General features: G+C 36.4%; 1 long non-coding RNA gene across 1 annotated transcript; it reads left to right on the top strand.

Annotated features, from left to right (window-relative positions):
* Positions 1-15,138: 15,138 nt before the first annotated feature.
* Positions 15,139-16,491, top strand: LOC137873550 (uncharacterized). Its single transcript, XR_011103240.1, has 4 exons — positions 15,139-15,176; positions 15,485-15,517; positions 15,787-15,807; positions 16,089-16,491. It is a non-coding gene; the product is annotated as an uncharacterized lncRNA (long non-coding RNA).
* Positions 16,492-17,047: the final 556 nt, after the last annotated feature.

Here is a 17,047-nt window from a genome sequence, read left to right as displayed (position 1 = left end):
TGAAATAATTAATGCTTTTACTAATACTGCGACAACCACTACTACTGCTGCTAATATTTCTAGTATTACTACTACTGCTACTAATACTACAACTTTTGCTGTTGCGACTATTACTACTACTGCTGTTATTACTACCACTACTGCTATTACTACCACTACTACTATTACTTATACTACAACTGCTACTACTGCTGGTATTCATGCTACTACAAGTACTAATACTACTACAGCTATAAGTACGAATGCTACTAGTACTACTACTACTGCTATTACTGCTACTTCAAATACTGCAATTACTATTACTGCTACTACTTATTCTACTACTACTACTGTTATATTAAATCTTATGACCACTACTGCAGCTATTACTACGACTACTGATACCACTACTTCTAATTACTAATACTTCTACTACTACTAATACTTCTACTACAACTACAACTTCTACTACTACTACTACAAATATCACTACTGCTACGTCTAGAACTTATTCTAATGCTACTAATACTTCTACTACAAACAATGCTTCTACTACAACTACAACTTCTACTACTACTACAACTACAAATATCACTACTGCTTAAATTTTTTAAGCCACAGAAACCGTTAGAATATCAAAATGTTCAGCTCTTTCAGGAGAGGGTGATATGACTTTTCATGTTTGTAATCTTTAAGCTTTTTGAATTAAGCTTTTTGCAATTTTTTTTATAGAATATCTATGGAGAAAATCTTCAAATCCTGTTAAACTTCTTCAACTTTCAAAGCCTTCTTCTTTCTCATATTTTCAGCTACTGACACCATAGACGTTTCAACTAGAAGGGTTTTCAACAGTGCAGTTTAAATGCTTTTGGGCTTCAACATTTTTCAGACAGGTAGTTTCTCATTTCTGTATTTTCAGCAATGTTTTTGCAATTCATTTCAGCTTTCAGCATTCCAACGCATTTTCAGCAGGAAATGCATTTTCTAGTTGTTAGAATGCTGATTCAGCATTCCAAGTATTGTTATCCTAATCTTTATTCTTCAACTATTTCTTCCGTACGTATTTGGCACTTAATAACTTCCACATTTCTTAAGCTACAGAAACCGTTCAAATATGAAAATGTTCAGCTTTTTCAGGAGAGGGGTGCTATGTCTTTTTATGTTTCTAATCTTTCAACTTTTTTAATTATTAAGCTTTTTGCAATTTTTTTTATAATGGGATGTCTATGGAGAAACTTTTCAAATCCTCTTAAACTTGTTCAACTTTCAGATCATTCTACTTCCTCATACTTTCAGCTACAGACACCATTTAAACTTTCAAATGTTGAGAAAACCCTGATCAATAATTGTATGTTATAATCATTTTGATATCTTTAATACTTTTTGAGCTGTAGCAATTTTGCTTTTGTGTTTTTCAGTCCTTTTCTGCTTTTATAATGGGTGTGTATTGCGCAGCTTAGAGTGCGTGATGTCATCGCTAGAGTGAAGAGAAGCCTGAGATTTCTGTGAAAAAAATATTTGTCTTTTGCGACTGACTCCTCAATTTTCACTCTACATGCATCATTTTTGGATGGAAACGTAGCTAATCTTGTCCTTGTCGTAGACATATGACTATGGAATCTCACAGATTTACACATTTGGCACAAAAGCCTTTACTTGAGAGGAAAACCAACTTTCTCCTCCATAAACCCCAATGTTAAAACGTACTTCAAAAAAGTCTTGCACAGACAACCGTACCCCATTTCTACATCGCCACTGAAGCCACTTTTTTTTACACTACAGACACAATTTTCACATGATCTGTTCTTCAAGTCATCCTCCCTCTCCAGTATTAATATTGGAGCAATAGGGGCTATGGTTATGGTGTTTTGGGGGTTTTGTTTGACAGGTGTTTCCCAGTCTTTTCTCATGAAAAGGCGGCCAGGCTCACAGGTGTTCGTGCTTGAGCTAATTACTGATGTTTATAAACACACAGACTCACAGACACAAGCCTCACTCTATCTCTCTGTGTCTCTCTCTCTCTGCGTGTGTATCTCTCTCTCTCTGTGTGTCTCTCTATCTCTCTGTGTGTCTCTCTCTCTCTGCGTGTGTATCTCTTATACAGTCATTCAGGTATTAGAGACTTTTAGAGCACCCCCCCACACACACACACACACGCACACACCATTTTAAAGTACAAGCCCCACCGAATGAATTCCAACTGAAATGCTTTTGATGAAGCCTGTCATTTAATAACCTGTTTGTGTTTATCGAACATTATGATTCAGTCTCCTCTCCTCCTGTCTAACCCACCCAGCCCCACCCTTTCAAAATAAAAGCCCCATGGATTAACTGTATTTAAACATTAAGTTCAAAATGAGGCTTTTTTGTTGAAATAATGAATGTTCTTACTAATACTACGACAACTACTACTACTGCTGCTAATATTTCTAGTATTACTACTACTTCAACAAATACTACTTCTACTACAACTTTTGCTGTTGCAACTATTACCACTGCTACTACTGCTATTATTACTGCCACTACTGCTAATACGACGAGTACTACTATTACTTATACTACAACTGCTACTACTACTACTACTACTACTGCTGCTATTCATACTACTACCAGTACTAATAGTACTACAGCTATTAGTATGAATACTACTAGTATTTCTACTACTGCTATTACTGCTTCTTCAAATACTGCCATTACTATTACTAATACTACTACTTCTTCTACTACTACTACTGTTATATTAAATACAACAACCACTGCTACAGCTATTACTATGACTACTTCTACTACTTCTAATTACTAATACTTCTACTACTAATAATACTTCTACTACAACTACAACTTCTACTACTACTATAAATATCTCCAATGCTACTAATACTTCTACTTCAAACAATACTTCTACTACAACTTCTACTACTACCACTACAAATATCACTACTGCTGACATTTTTTAAGCCACAGAAACCATTCGAATATCAAAATGTTCAGCTCTTTCAGGAGAGGGTGATATGACTTTTCATATTTATAATCTTTACATTTTTGAATTATTAAGCTTTTTGCAATTTGTTTTGAATAAGATATCTATGGAGAAAATCTTCAAATCCTGTTAAACTTCTTCAATTTTCAAAGCCTTCTTCTTTCTCATACTTTCAGCTACAGACACTACGTTTCAACTAGAAGGGTTTTCAGCAGTGCAGTTTAAATGCTTTCGGGCTTCAACATTTTTCAGACAGGTAGTCTCTCATTTCTGTATTTTCAGCAATGTTTTTGCAATTAATTTCAGCTTTCAGCATTCCAACGCATTTTCAGCAGAAAATGCATTTTCTAGTTGTTGGAATGCTGATTCAGCATTCCAAGTATTGTTATCCTAATCTTTATTCTTCAACTATTTCTTCCGTACGTATTTTGGCACTTAATAACGTCCACATTTCTTAAGCTACAGAAACCGTTCAAATATGAAAATGTTCAGCTTTTTCAGGAGAGGGGTGCTATGTCTTTTTATGTTTCTAATCTTTCAACTTTTTTAATTATTAAGCATTTTGCAATTTTTTTTTGAATGGGATGTCTATGGAGAAACTTTCCAAATCCTCTTAAACTTGTTCAACTTTCAGATCATTCTACTTCCTCATACTTTCAGCTACAGACACCATTTAAACTTTCAAATGTTGAGAAAACCCTGATCAATGATTGTATGTTATAATCATTTTGATATCTTTTATACTTTTTGAGCTGTAGCAATTTTGCTTTTATGTGTTTTTCAGTCCTTTTCTGCTTTTATAATGGGTGTGTATTGCGCAGCTTAGAGTGCGTGATGTCATCGCTAGAGTGAAGAGAAGCCTGAGATTTCTGTGAAAAAAATATTTGTCTTTTGCGACTGACTCCTCAATTTTCACTCTACATGCATAATTTTTGGATGGAAACATAGCTAATCTTGTCCTTGTCGTAGACATATGACTATGGAATCTCACAGATTTACACATTTGGCACAAAAGCCTTTACTTGAGAGGAAAACCAACTTTCTCCTCCATAGACCCCAATGTTAAAACGTACTTCAAAAAAGTCTTGCACAGACAACCATACCCCATTTCTAAATCGCCATTGAAGCCACTTTTTTTTACACTACAGACACAATTTTCGCATGATCTGTTCTTCAAGTCATCCTCCCTCTCCAGTATTCATTTTGGAGCAATAGGGGCTATGGTTATGGTGTTTTTGGGGTTTTGTTTGACAGGTGTTTTCCAGTTTTTTTCTCATGAAAAGGCGGCAGGCTCACAGGTGTTCGTGCTTGAGCTAATTACTGATGTTTATAAACACACAGACTCACAGACACAAGCCTCTCTCTCTATCTCTCTGTGTGTCTCTCTCTCTCTGCGTGTGTATCTCTTATACAGTCATTCAGGTATTAGAGACTTTTAGAGCACCCCCCCACACACTCACACACACACACACACACACACACACACACACACCATTTTAAAGTACAAGCCCCACCGAATGAATTCCAACTGAAATGCTTTTGATGAAGCCTGTCATTTAATAACCTGTTTGTGTTTATCTAACATTATGATTCAGTCTCTTCTCCTCCTGTCTAACCCACCCAGCCCCACCCTTTCAAAATAAAAGCCCCATGGATTAACTGTATTTAAACATTAAGCTCAAAATGAGGCTTTTTTTGTTGAAATAATTAATGCTCTTACTAATACTACGACAACTGCTGCTAATATTTCTAGTATTACTACTACTGCTACGAATACTACTAATACTACTTCTACTACAACTTTTGTTGTTGCAACTATTACCACTACTACTACTGCTATTATTACTACCACTACTGCTAATACGACCAGTACTACTATTACTTATACTACAACTGCTACTACTACTACTACTGCTGCTATTCATGCTACTACCAATACTAATACTACTACAGCTAATAGTATGAATGCTACTAGTATTTCTACTACTGCTATTACTGCTACTTCAAATACTGCCATTACTGTTACTCATACTACTACTTCTTCTACTACTACTACTGTTATATTAAATACAACAACCAATACTACAGCTATTACTACGACTACTTCAACTACTTCTTCTAATTACTAATACTTCTACTACTAATAATACTTCTACTACAACTACAACTTCTACTACTACTATAAATATCTCTAATGCTACCAATACTTCTACTTCAAACAATACTTCTACTACAACTTCTACAAATATCACTACTGCTGACATTTTTTAAGCCACAGAAACCATTCGAATATCAAAATGTTCAGCTCTTTCAGGAGAGGGTGATATGACTTTTCATGTTTGTAATCTTTAAGCTTTTTGCAATGTTTTTTGAGTAAGATATCGATGGAGAAAATCTTCAAATCCTGTTAAACTTCCTCAACTTTCAAAGCCTTCTTCTTTCTCATATTTTCAGCTACTGACAACATCGTTAGACGTTTCAACTAGAAGGGTTTTCAGCACTGCAGTTTAAATTCTTTCGGGCTTTATAATCTGTACAATAGTCTGTTTTGTCATTTAGAAGAAAGAATCTTCCAGAAGACAAAACAAACCTTGGACTTGACAAAAAATAAATGTATTTTAATTAAATCAATTGAAATTCAACATACTAGCAGAATTATGTATTCCTGTTTTTTTATTGTGATAAAATATTATCCTGAGTTGATAGTCATACTCCGCTTCATGGTTAAAGGCATATTGCTTCAGTAATAGTGGCAGCAATGCAAATAATAATGCATTGTTAAAAATTGCAACAATTTACCAACAGTTTCATCATTATTCAATAATTTATGTACTAACCGCAGTTGATTAGGCATTTGTTTCAGTGCACTCAATAACCTTTGATCCTGTAATTGACCGCTTGTTCTGCTAGACTCGTATTGGTAGTGCTAGCGATGAGTGATATTATGGCAATTGATATTTCCTACGTACTACGGCTAGACCTGAAACTTTTTCGGACATAGGGTACATCAAAAGAGAAACCATAATAATATTCTGTGTCATTCAATAATGACGTCACAATCAGAAATTCAAAACGTACAGACGCAAATAATTCATAAAAATTACGAACGCATTCCGTCGGTATCGGTCCTGCGCTTGTAAGCAGGACACAGTTTGTTCAAGAGGTAACAGTATAACACATCTCTACTCTGACAGTGATGAAAACTGTGTGTATTTATTAGTTATTAGTATTATTAGTTACTATTATTAAGTACAGTGATCATGTGTACAGACACAAACTTCTCAAAAGTCTCTACAGCTGACAGCTGTGATCAGCTGCTCGGCCGTCATCAGAAACAGACATCGCTTCATTTTACGCTTCAGAAGAAAGGACGTCTCATGTATCTTAATTTACTTTATTCTAAGGGCCTGTCTCCACACATCGGCCGCAGGGCGCTGGACAGGGCTTCAACCCACCCTTTCAATGGAAAAGCGCTCCGAAGGCTTTTTCCTAATGTTTGTATGACAACAATATCTTGACAACATATCACCACTGTGACCACCGTTGTATGCTAGACAGCATCGCTCCTTTGCTTTGTATGATCTATTTGGGCCACTATTTGTTTTATATTGTTTCACCGATGTCTGCTTCATACGGACAATGGATAAACTCGTCATCTCTCAATCTGACAGCCGTATCGTCAGAGTAAGGCAAGCCAAAGGATACGAGGTATGGTAACAAAAACACAACACTCAATGGCAAAAGCATTCAAAGCATTACATCCCAAGTCTCTTAATTGTATCCCCGTTTCCCTTACTTGGGTCCTTTCCTTGCGTCTTAGTCCCTCCTCAACGAAATCATGCGAGGAGAGAAGAAACGAGGAAATATGCTTTAAGAAAAAGAAAACTACTTGACACAACAGAGAAAATTAACCAACAAAAATTGGATTGTTTGTTAGTCCTAAACAGAGAATACACAGAGGCAGAATAACTGACGACTGTGATCCATAAGTAGGGAAATCTTTATGTAGGCAATAGTGAAAAAAGAGTATGATAGCCTACGATGAAGTTAAACACATAGCCTAATCTAGGCTAAAAGAAACAGTTGAAGCTGCCAAATGCAGAAAGTACTATTATTTACGATGTATTACCATTTCAACTGGCTATAAATCATCGACAGTGTGAATGTGTAAATAAACAGGTTTCTAATATCACTGCCTATCTAAAGCACGATATATCTGACTATAATAACATGTGCGTATTATTATATTAATGTGTTGCTTGGATGTATTTTGCCGGGGCTTTAGAGGCAGTCATAGCGGGTTAGAGGAGAGCAGGGTCCCCCAAAGCATGTTGAAGGCTCCACACCCACAGGAGTACGACACACTGTACAGCGGCCGATGGCTGGCACTCTGCCGTGGGGACTCCGCAGACCTCCCGCCCTCCGTTTGGTTCTCCAACATGCTCTGCGGACCCGGCTTGACTTAGACGCATATAAACGTCTATAGAAAATATGCATCACATATAAGCATCACAGCATTTAAATTAAAAATGAAGTTCACGTGAAACAACACACACCATTACTAAGGCAGAGTTTGAATTTAAATATTTGTATTTAATGGGATATAACAATTCATAGATATAAAAACAGTTGAATATGAAGTGACATAAATAACACAATGAAAAACGGAATACATAACTATTACATTATAATAACAACTTTAAGGAACGCGAATACAACAACATTAAACAATTTATTACTTTACAATTTCTATCGTTCCCACACGATTGCCCGTCAATTTTATTGATACTTGGATTGGGGGTTCAATCATGTGTGGTTCGATTGGTGTCCAGAGAGCTTCTGCAATCAGAACTGTCCGACCGTCATCTAGGAGGAGGCTCAGGTTGCCTGGCTCACCCTCGACGTCCATCACGCCCAATGCCCCCACCACGTCTTCAGAGCTGACCTCCTGTCGTGAGAAATGTAGACATATACCCTTCTGTTAGATATTATCCCTCTGTCACCAATCACCCAAACATCAATCGTACTTTTTACCATTTTTTTAAAAATCCAAATAAACTACATAGCCCATAGGCGTTGCTTATTCATTTTAAATGTCACCCTTTGTTCATATTTGTTTTTTTATTATCACTTCAAATATATTTTATTTATATAGAATACATTCACATCACTTCAGCAGACTTCACTGTGTGTATTTTGAAGACGTGATTGTGTAAAAAGAATTGTCTAAAAAAACGAATGTCAATGTTATTTAAAAAAAAAAAGATAAATACAACAGCAACAACCAAGTAGGCCTACCTCGATTTTGGTATAGTTCGTGGACTGCAGCTGCATTCCAGTCAGTCTGCGTGCCTTTAAGATGGGACACCTTGATACGTGTCCCAATCTGCAGCTTACTGTCCACAGCAGCTTCCCTCCAAAGACAGAGACACATCTGTGTATCCCCCTGTAGAAGGTCATGTGAAATAATATTTTAATTTCTAATTCTCTCTCTCTCTCTCTCTCTATATATATATATATATATATGTATATATATATATATATATATATATATATATATATGTATATATATATATATATACACATGTATATATATATATATATGTATATATATATATATATATACATACATGTATATATATATATATATATATATAAAAAGTGGATTGCCTACCTGCTGCAGCTTTATGTTCCGCATGGGAACGACGTCTCTTGCCATGGTGATTTTTTTCACCGCCGACAGCTGAACATTTTTTAATTGTGAGTTAATTCACATTTTATATCAACTCCTAAACTTGTTTCCATATATACACCAAGATATGCTAAAACTGAACTTACTTCGACTAACTCCCCCTCGACGGTCATCAGGCCCTTGGCGTCCCTGCAGGTGCTGAGTGGGGTCAGCAGAGAGAGGGGACGGACCATAGCCTCCGCCTGCTGTTTCAGCTCCTCGTTAATCAGGATGGGAGCACTTCGAAAAAACATGGTTTCTTTGGTAATGTTGACAACATATGGCGGAGACTGACCTCTTAGGTTATGTCCCCTTATGACATAACTCCCACCCTCTTTAAATTTGTTCGAAAATTCCTGGTAAACGGTGACTTTAGCCACCGACTTCCCGTCCGAAATTGCGGCCACGACGTTCATCTTTGTGGACGCTGGTCTCGCACCAGCACCGTCAAATGCCCAGGCCACCACCCTGGGCTGCTCCGCAACCAACACCACGCACACATGAATTGGCGGCGGCTTGAAATAAGGCGTTGGGGGCTTAGTCCAGAGAAGTTTTTGTAACGCCATTCTGAAATAATACAATACACACAAAGTTATAAGATAAGATACACCCGAGGGTCCCCCATTTGGACGCAGAGTACATCAAAACTTAGAGAGTTTTGTGTTAAAAGTAACTGGCAGAGAACCCACGAAGAACGAATATAGTGATGTTATAGTTCTGCAGAAACCTCAGCGTCCTGGGAACAACATGAACTAGGTCACTTCTACATGAGACAAACACATCTCCCATCAGCCAAGCAAACAAATAACAAAATATCATAAATCATACTCGATATGACTGGGACAGACCGGAGAAAAAGGCTGCTACACTCCGTTAGCAACGTGCTACCTACGAACATGCAGCATGAAAAAGCACGAGCGCCTGACGGAGATTACGGACATAGTTTCCATTTCTCTCCCCGGTAAACCATCGCAGAGATATTCAGCTTCGAACACAAAAAGTCACACAGCTTTCATCAAATATTGTACTTACTTTTGGTCGAATCTCAGCGAAAAAATGGAATATCTCCGTACTTCCACTTCATGTTTGTCCAGCTGCTGGTGCTCCGTGTGAATCCGTTCGATTCGTGTCTCTCCGACACTCCTCGGATTCTTGGGAGGGTTGGAAGCTCAGCAAATCAGATTTCAGAGCTGGACCTTTTTGAGCTTTATTGGCTAATAGTGCTGTCAATCATCTAGCTTTCAATTCCAGGCAATTCTATTGGCTCCTACGGTTCGAAGGATGTCTCAATGGTGAAAATCGGAGAAGGGGGGGCTGAGATACAGCCCTGAACAGAGAGTCTGAAGCAGGATTTGACCTTAAACTAAATAACTAAAAAGGGCATAGAAAGAGCTTAAAACACTCAAAAAAGGTCCAATCTTCGGTCTATTGATTCAATGAACATCATGAGTGATACATAGAAGTGATATAGAGTGTTTTTGAATTTTAAAAATACTTTTTTATTCAAATATTGGAGTATTTGATCAGTTTTCTAATTTGAAATGCTCTATATTTCATAAATGTTTCACTGTATCTATGTATAGCTGTGTATATAGAGCCTATATCAGTTGTTCTAAGAGCCCAGCATATTAAAAGTCTTGGATACCCATACTTTCCAAAAAACAATACCCTAAAAGTGCTGTTTTTCAAGATCGAGCTTTTGAGTTTTCCAAGTTCTGCTGTGTTCCATCCTTATCTTATGTGAACCAGTAACATGTATTCTGATAGTTCCATGATTTTTCTCATCTCAAAAATATATTAAAAAAAAATATTTTTTTTTTTATTTTTTTATTTTTTTTTATACAATTAATTAGGTATTTCTTATCTTTATTCGAGCTGAGGCCTGCAAATAGGCCTCGTTTTTAAAAGGAGGAGTAGGCCAGTAGCCTACACGTTTTTATCTGTAACGTTTCTTTTATTTCACAGTGTGTAGCCTCTTTAGCACATTATTATTAGAAACTAGTGTTTCGTATTACAGTTTACCTAAAACAGGAGATAGATGACCAATATTTGGAAATAACGATTGCTAACCGAGATATCTAGCTAGCAATGTTAATTATTTTTTTTAGCAATTTCATGGTTTTCGTTATTAAAAAATAATATATATTTATATATAAATCTGGACTCAATTCATGTCAGGTATTCTTAATATTAATTATTCAAATTATTATCACATTTGAGAGGAACAAGACTTACCTCTCTCTCAACTTTGCAGGCAGGACAAATGACTTCAGTGAAAATCAGTTACTGCTATAATGATCTTCTGAGCCTCACTAAATTCGTTTCATCCCACCGCTTTAGACATAAAGCGGTGAGATGAATGCTTTTTATTTGAGATAAATACACAATACAGACAGTGACTGGCAAAGAAACAAAAACAAAACACACATACACACACACACACACAAGGTCCAAAGCGGTGGGATGAAAAGGCTCAGTGACTGCACAGGTGTTCTCTGTGGTACGCTGTGTCCAGCCTGATGCAAGTTGTAAGAGGTGACTGTTGCTCTTTTCAAAACGTGATGATTCAAATTGTAAGTTAACCTATAAATTATCGAGTGATATTAAGAAAACATGTCACAAATTAGCCTATGTCTCAAAGGTTGTTTTTTTTTAAAAGATGAATGAAATTGCCAGAATTTTTTGAAACATTATGGCTATATCTTGCTTAGCAATCGGTATTTCCAAACAGAAGTCATCTGTCTTCCGGTGAACTGAAAGCACACTTTAATAGAAAAAAATGTTTCTAATATTAATACGCCGAATAAAGTACACATATAATAATGAATAAGCATTACAGGGGGGGGGGGGGGGGTGGGATAATAATGGTAATCCAATAGGGCTTATCCTATACTTTCTATGTGTTTAGAAACACATAGAAACCCCAGGTGGTGGCCTGGGAGTTTGACTGTACTGTTGCGGTACCAGCGTCAACTGAAAAGAACGTACTGGCCGCAGTTTCGGACGGGAAGAGTTTGCCACTAAATTTAAGGAGGGCGGTATCTATGTAGTACGGGGCATACAGATGTGTTCCATGACCTTCTCCAATCAGAGCTGGGCATTCAACGGCCGGCGGGCCATACCGGGACGTCAATGGGAAATTAGGAATAAAATCAATGGGAAATTAGGAATAAAATGTAAATAATAGTACATCATGCACGGAATACAGCTGTATTGCTTTTATTTTGAAGGCGACTGTTGCTGTTTTATAATTGTGTATCTCAATTTACGTATGTTACTATGTTCGTGGATGTGTGCGAGCAGCAGCGTCACTGCAATGACATTCCCCCGTAAGAGGACCGGTGTATCAGCCGGCCGTATCACAGCCGAGTCGGCAACCGGATTCGGCCCGACATGTTTCTTCCGGCATGACATATGTATATTTGTTTGGATCGTTATTCCTGCTGCAGATGTTTCAGGTGGAGCTCATTTTTACTCCTTTATACTCTGTTGTTAGTTAGGAAGAGTTTGGAACATTGTAATGTGCAAGTAGCACTTAAGCTGCCAGACTCAAGTAAAGTACCTTGAATTTGTACATGAGTACAGTACTTAAGCAAATAAACTTAGTTACATTCCACCACTGAGCATAATATTTACTCTTACCACTCGCAGCTTATCAAAACCATACAATTTACTGCTTTTTATAAAGGGTTGGAATAATATTGAGCAGGATTGAGTTCAGTCTCTCAGTCTCTAATGTCGCCCCTTGGAAAAAATAATCCTACTTCCACTTCAACTACTACTACTACTACTACTACTACTACTACTACTACTCCTACAAATACCACTACTGTTACTACTAGTACTACTACTACTTTTAATATGATTATATATTATTATTATATATTACAATATAATGAATACTTTTATTACTAATACTATGTACAGTACAACTACCACTTTCACTGCTACTACTACAACTGCTATTACTACTACTATTACTGCAACTACTACTACTACTACTACTACTACTACTACTACTACTGTTACTACTAAAACTACTAATAGTTATACTACTTCTACTATTACTACTACTACCACTACTACTATTACTTTGACAGTAAAATCGTTTAGCTTCAAGCTTTTCCTGCATTGTAATTCAGCTCTTAGCTTTTTTAGATAATACAGTTTAGCTTCCGACAGTTTTCAGCAGTACAGTTCAAGCTTTTCAATCTGAAAAGAAAGTGAAGGTGTTGGACAAAGGTAGTGCAGTAAAAGTACAATATTTTCCTCTTGGCTCTGTGTTAATAAATCTAGGGCCTGAAACAATTGAAGGTTTGACTGTATAAATAGTTTAAAAAATGGAAAGAATTCTCAAAATTCTAAAAGATAATCCACCTTGAACTGCTGAGTCAAGCAGAAGCAGTGATGCGGTAAGTATTAGACATTATAAACCCAGAGCAAAAGTGTATAAATTCAACTGTGACAAAGTACTCTTGCTTTATAGTTAAAGAGCACGTTTATATATTTTGATGTGTACATGTTGTATGAAAAGTAAAAGACATGATGTATCAATTTTTTTTGACTCTTGAATTTCCAAGTACCCTTAAACGCCTCATCTTAACCTCACTCCGGAACTAAACAGACCTTCTACATTGTTCTCTTGAGTCTTGACCGGTGAGTAACAAAGTGTGTTTCTATACTCAACGTGAAAAATTAAGCTTTCTCATTTACAATGGCATTGCAATTGGGTTCTAACCCAAACAAGATTCTAATTTAGCAAGAAGAGCAAACTTTTTCCCGGTGAATCAAAGTAAAACTGTATTATTGACTTGCTAATACTAGCGAAGTGCTAACGCTAGCATAGCTGCTAACGCTAACGTTCGTCATACAGAGTGGCCCGGCGCCGTAGCGCGAGCTCCTAGCATGAACTGAGGCGTTTATACTCTATGCTAAGCGCTGCATTATTCTCAAAAACGCCAGAGGGCAAACAAATAAAATTAACTTGAAGAATTAAAAAGACTACGAGTGTAAGTCATATATATGCTCATATACTGTAGGTGTACCAAAACCGCCATAATCAAACATCTACAATGAAGAGGCTTTGTAATTATCTGTCAACTCATATCTCATATTCATGGACTACTTTATTGCCTTTATACAAACACTGTAAAGAAATTGTCAAGTATTACATGCGTTATGAAGAAACAAAGGCTGCAAAATATTTACTTATATTAAGATTTTGAAGACCTGTTTTCGTCATCTAAAACGAATTGGCCTATTTTGTATTATCCCTAGACATGTAAAGTGTACATGTAAGTGTTAAACTACCAAACGCCACGTCCACTTGGTGGGCCTACGGGCACCACGTGCCGGCCGTGATTATGGAATTTTCTGAATGAATTACACATATGATGTTTGTCAATGTAAAATATTAATTTCTAAGTCAAGAACATAGCATTTTGTTGTCAAAGTGTTGAACTGTAAGACTGTAAAAAAGACTGTACTTGCATGAACAACAGGTATTTCCCATTCTTTGTTGATAAAAACAGTAGCAGGATAAAACACATGTTAGATAGGTACATTTGTAGATGAATGTAGCTAAGTTACCCAGCTAGCTAGCTAGCCACGGTAACGACCGTGCAGCTGACCTGCATGATGCCAGACCAGAGATGTAGTTCACCGATCGGTTTCACACAAAATTAAATGATACTATGACAAATGTATGACGATCTGAGACTTTCTTGACTTGCAAAATTAACTATTAAAATCACAAACATATGTGTAATTCATGGCACAATTCAAACGGGATGAAATATACATTTATCTCTCACAGTTAGCAGCTATACATAGTATTTATAAAGTAAAGTCCCACAGGACACCGGAAAGGGCGTGACTTCATCTCTCTATTAACTGACAAGAAACCACTAAGCTAATTAACGGGTTATTTCTAATATCTAACAAGTCATTTTCACCAACTTAACAAACTATCCTGACAACAATATGAAGCAGTAATGTTTGCTGTGGTAACGTTACAGTCAGTGTTATATAACTGTTCATGTTAGTTTAACTAGCAGCTAAAGCTCTTCAATAATCATTCTGGCCACTTTATGTCTCAATGTGTAAATCTGTAACCAAATGTGACCAATACACACATGCCACAAGCACACTTGATCATACACAAGCTTTGTGATCTTGAATTAGACCTTAGTGTACAAATATCCTTTGTTCACATGATGCTGATAGTATCATTCTGTAGTAATCACTAAGATAATGTTGGCCCTATAGGAACATGACTTTATATATTCAGTATACAGAGACATTAGATAATCCATTATTAGTCCACAGTGAGCCCTCACATAGAGCTGACATGGAGCTGTCTTTTGTTGTGGGTGTTCTGTAGTTCTGCTAGTTTTAACCCTTTTATTGCTCATACACATGGAAGACAATAATATTGTTTCCTCTGTTAGGCAAAGAGAAAATTAATCTACATCTGCGCTTTAGCTGGTAAGTACAGACATACTGTAACTGAAATTGACAATAGAACATGTAACTTGATGTGTTTAACTGTTAAGTATCTGAGACATTTTCATTGTGTTTAGATTCACACCAGATTCATTTATTTTGTGTGATTTATTTATCTAAAGCAACTTAAAGATATATATTGAAGACTAACATAAGTTCCTGGGACATTCTAGATCTTGAATGAGACTTTGATAATTAACAAGGAAATAAAATGAGCTGTAATGAGTCTCTCTCTCTCTCCCTCACCCTCCCTCTCCTCCTGTCTCCCTCTTTTCTGTCTCTGATTGCAGACCATCACTGTGACTCCTTGCCATCTCTGAAGTGTAAGTTCACACACATGAATTATGATTTTGCTATTACTAAATTAATATTACATTGGTTTACAGTTAAGAATGACTCCCCATCCAAATGTAGTCTTGACAGGAATTACATCTATTCATTACGTACTCAACACTAAATGACCCACGCTGAATAACAGTTTGATCTAGATTGAAATGAGATGTGACACACTGGTTTTCTGAGAGGAAAGTAAAGATCATTTCTTTCTCTCTCTCCACTTCTTCTGGCCTCCTCTTCCTGTCTCTAACTGTAGATCAGAGTTGGTGATTTGACAGTAAGTTCACACTTTTACTTCTTTCACTTAATGCTGCAGGTTTTTAAACACACTGTAGTGAAGTTGTAGTTAGTGAAAATGTGACTTCTAAACCAGCCATACTTCATATCATTTCATGATATTTCACATAAATCTGTGCAGTATTACCTGTTAAATGTCATGATGTGTTTACATTATGTTCATGTGAGCAGACACTTCACTGATCTTTTATCTTCGGGTAGAAGTTACTTAGTTTGTTATACAGACTGCTGTCTAATGTGTGTCTTTGTTCTGTCTTACAGGTGTCCTGCTGTCCAGCTGTCTCCCCTCTCCTCTATCATATTGGCTCTCTGTCTTTCCTATAACTTGTATCCACTCTGTCTAAACATTGGTGCCTCTAGCTTTCCTATCAAATCTACCGCTCTGTCTGATTTTGGAATCATTCTTTGTATCCCTCTTCTATCCCACTCTAGCTGTTATCGACCCTTCTGAAAAACTTCAGAACAAAGTACTGGAAACTGATTTCTGAAATCCTGGCTTCTGAACTGAATTACATGGTTACAGCAACCTATCTGTTGAACGAAACCTGAGAGTCTCTCATCTCTCCCACTCTCTGTCTCTCCACCGATCCTCTGATCAACTCATTGATCTACCTTTTAAGAAATCTGAGAGATTCTCTTCTCTCACGCTCACCTCTTTCAATCTTCTATCTACATCACATACATCTATAGAATACTATTACTGTTTTTACAAATTGAACAAAGCATTTGAAATATACTATTTGAGATTTTTTTCAACAAAATTGGTTTGAACATATAATTGAAAAAGACATAAACATAATTTTGTTGTAATTGAAAAAGTTACACTTTAAGTTACACCCTAACCCTAACCCTATCACAAACATTTGGACATTTGGTAAAAGAAATTATATTTTAGAATTAAATCTGGTAAATTTCTAAGTATATAATTTCTTGTAAAAGTGCATGATTAAGTTAACATAATTAAAGAAAACTGTATTCTTGTTAATATACATAAAAACAACTAGTGAAAATCCACATTAGAGAATAAGTTTAGTTGTTCCTGATCTTTGTTGCTGTGGAGCTGTGTTGGTTTGTACCCAGAGGTTTGTTTTGGTAACAGATATTTCACACTTCAAACTGTTGTTTACTTGACTAGTCTACATACGAGTAAAAGTAATACCACTACATACATTATATTCATTGTCATTTAAATTTATTTAAATAATTTTCCATATAAACAT

This window comes from Cebidichthys violaceus, unplaced genomic scaffold, assembly GCF_023349555.1.
Source record: "Cebidichthys violaceus isolate CVI_PGR_0920_01 unplaced genomic scaffold, fCebVio1.0.p SCAF_17, whole genome shotgun sequence".
Taxonomy (NCBI): Eukaryota; Metazoa; Chordata; class Actinopteri; order Perciformes; family Stichaeidae; genus Cebidichthys; species Cebidichthys violaceus.
The sequence above is the reverse complement of the archived record's forward strand: the minus strand, read 5'-3'. Positions and strand labels throughout refer to the sequence as shown.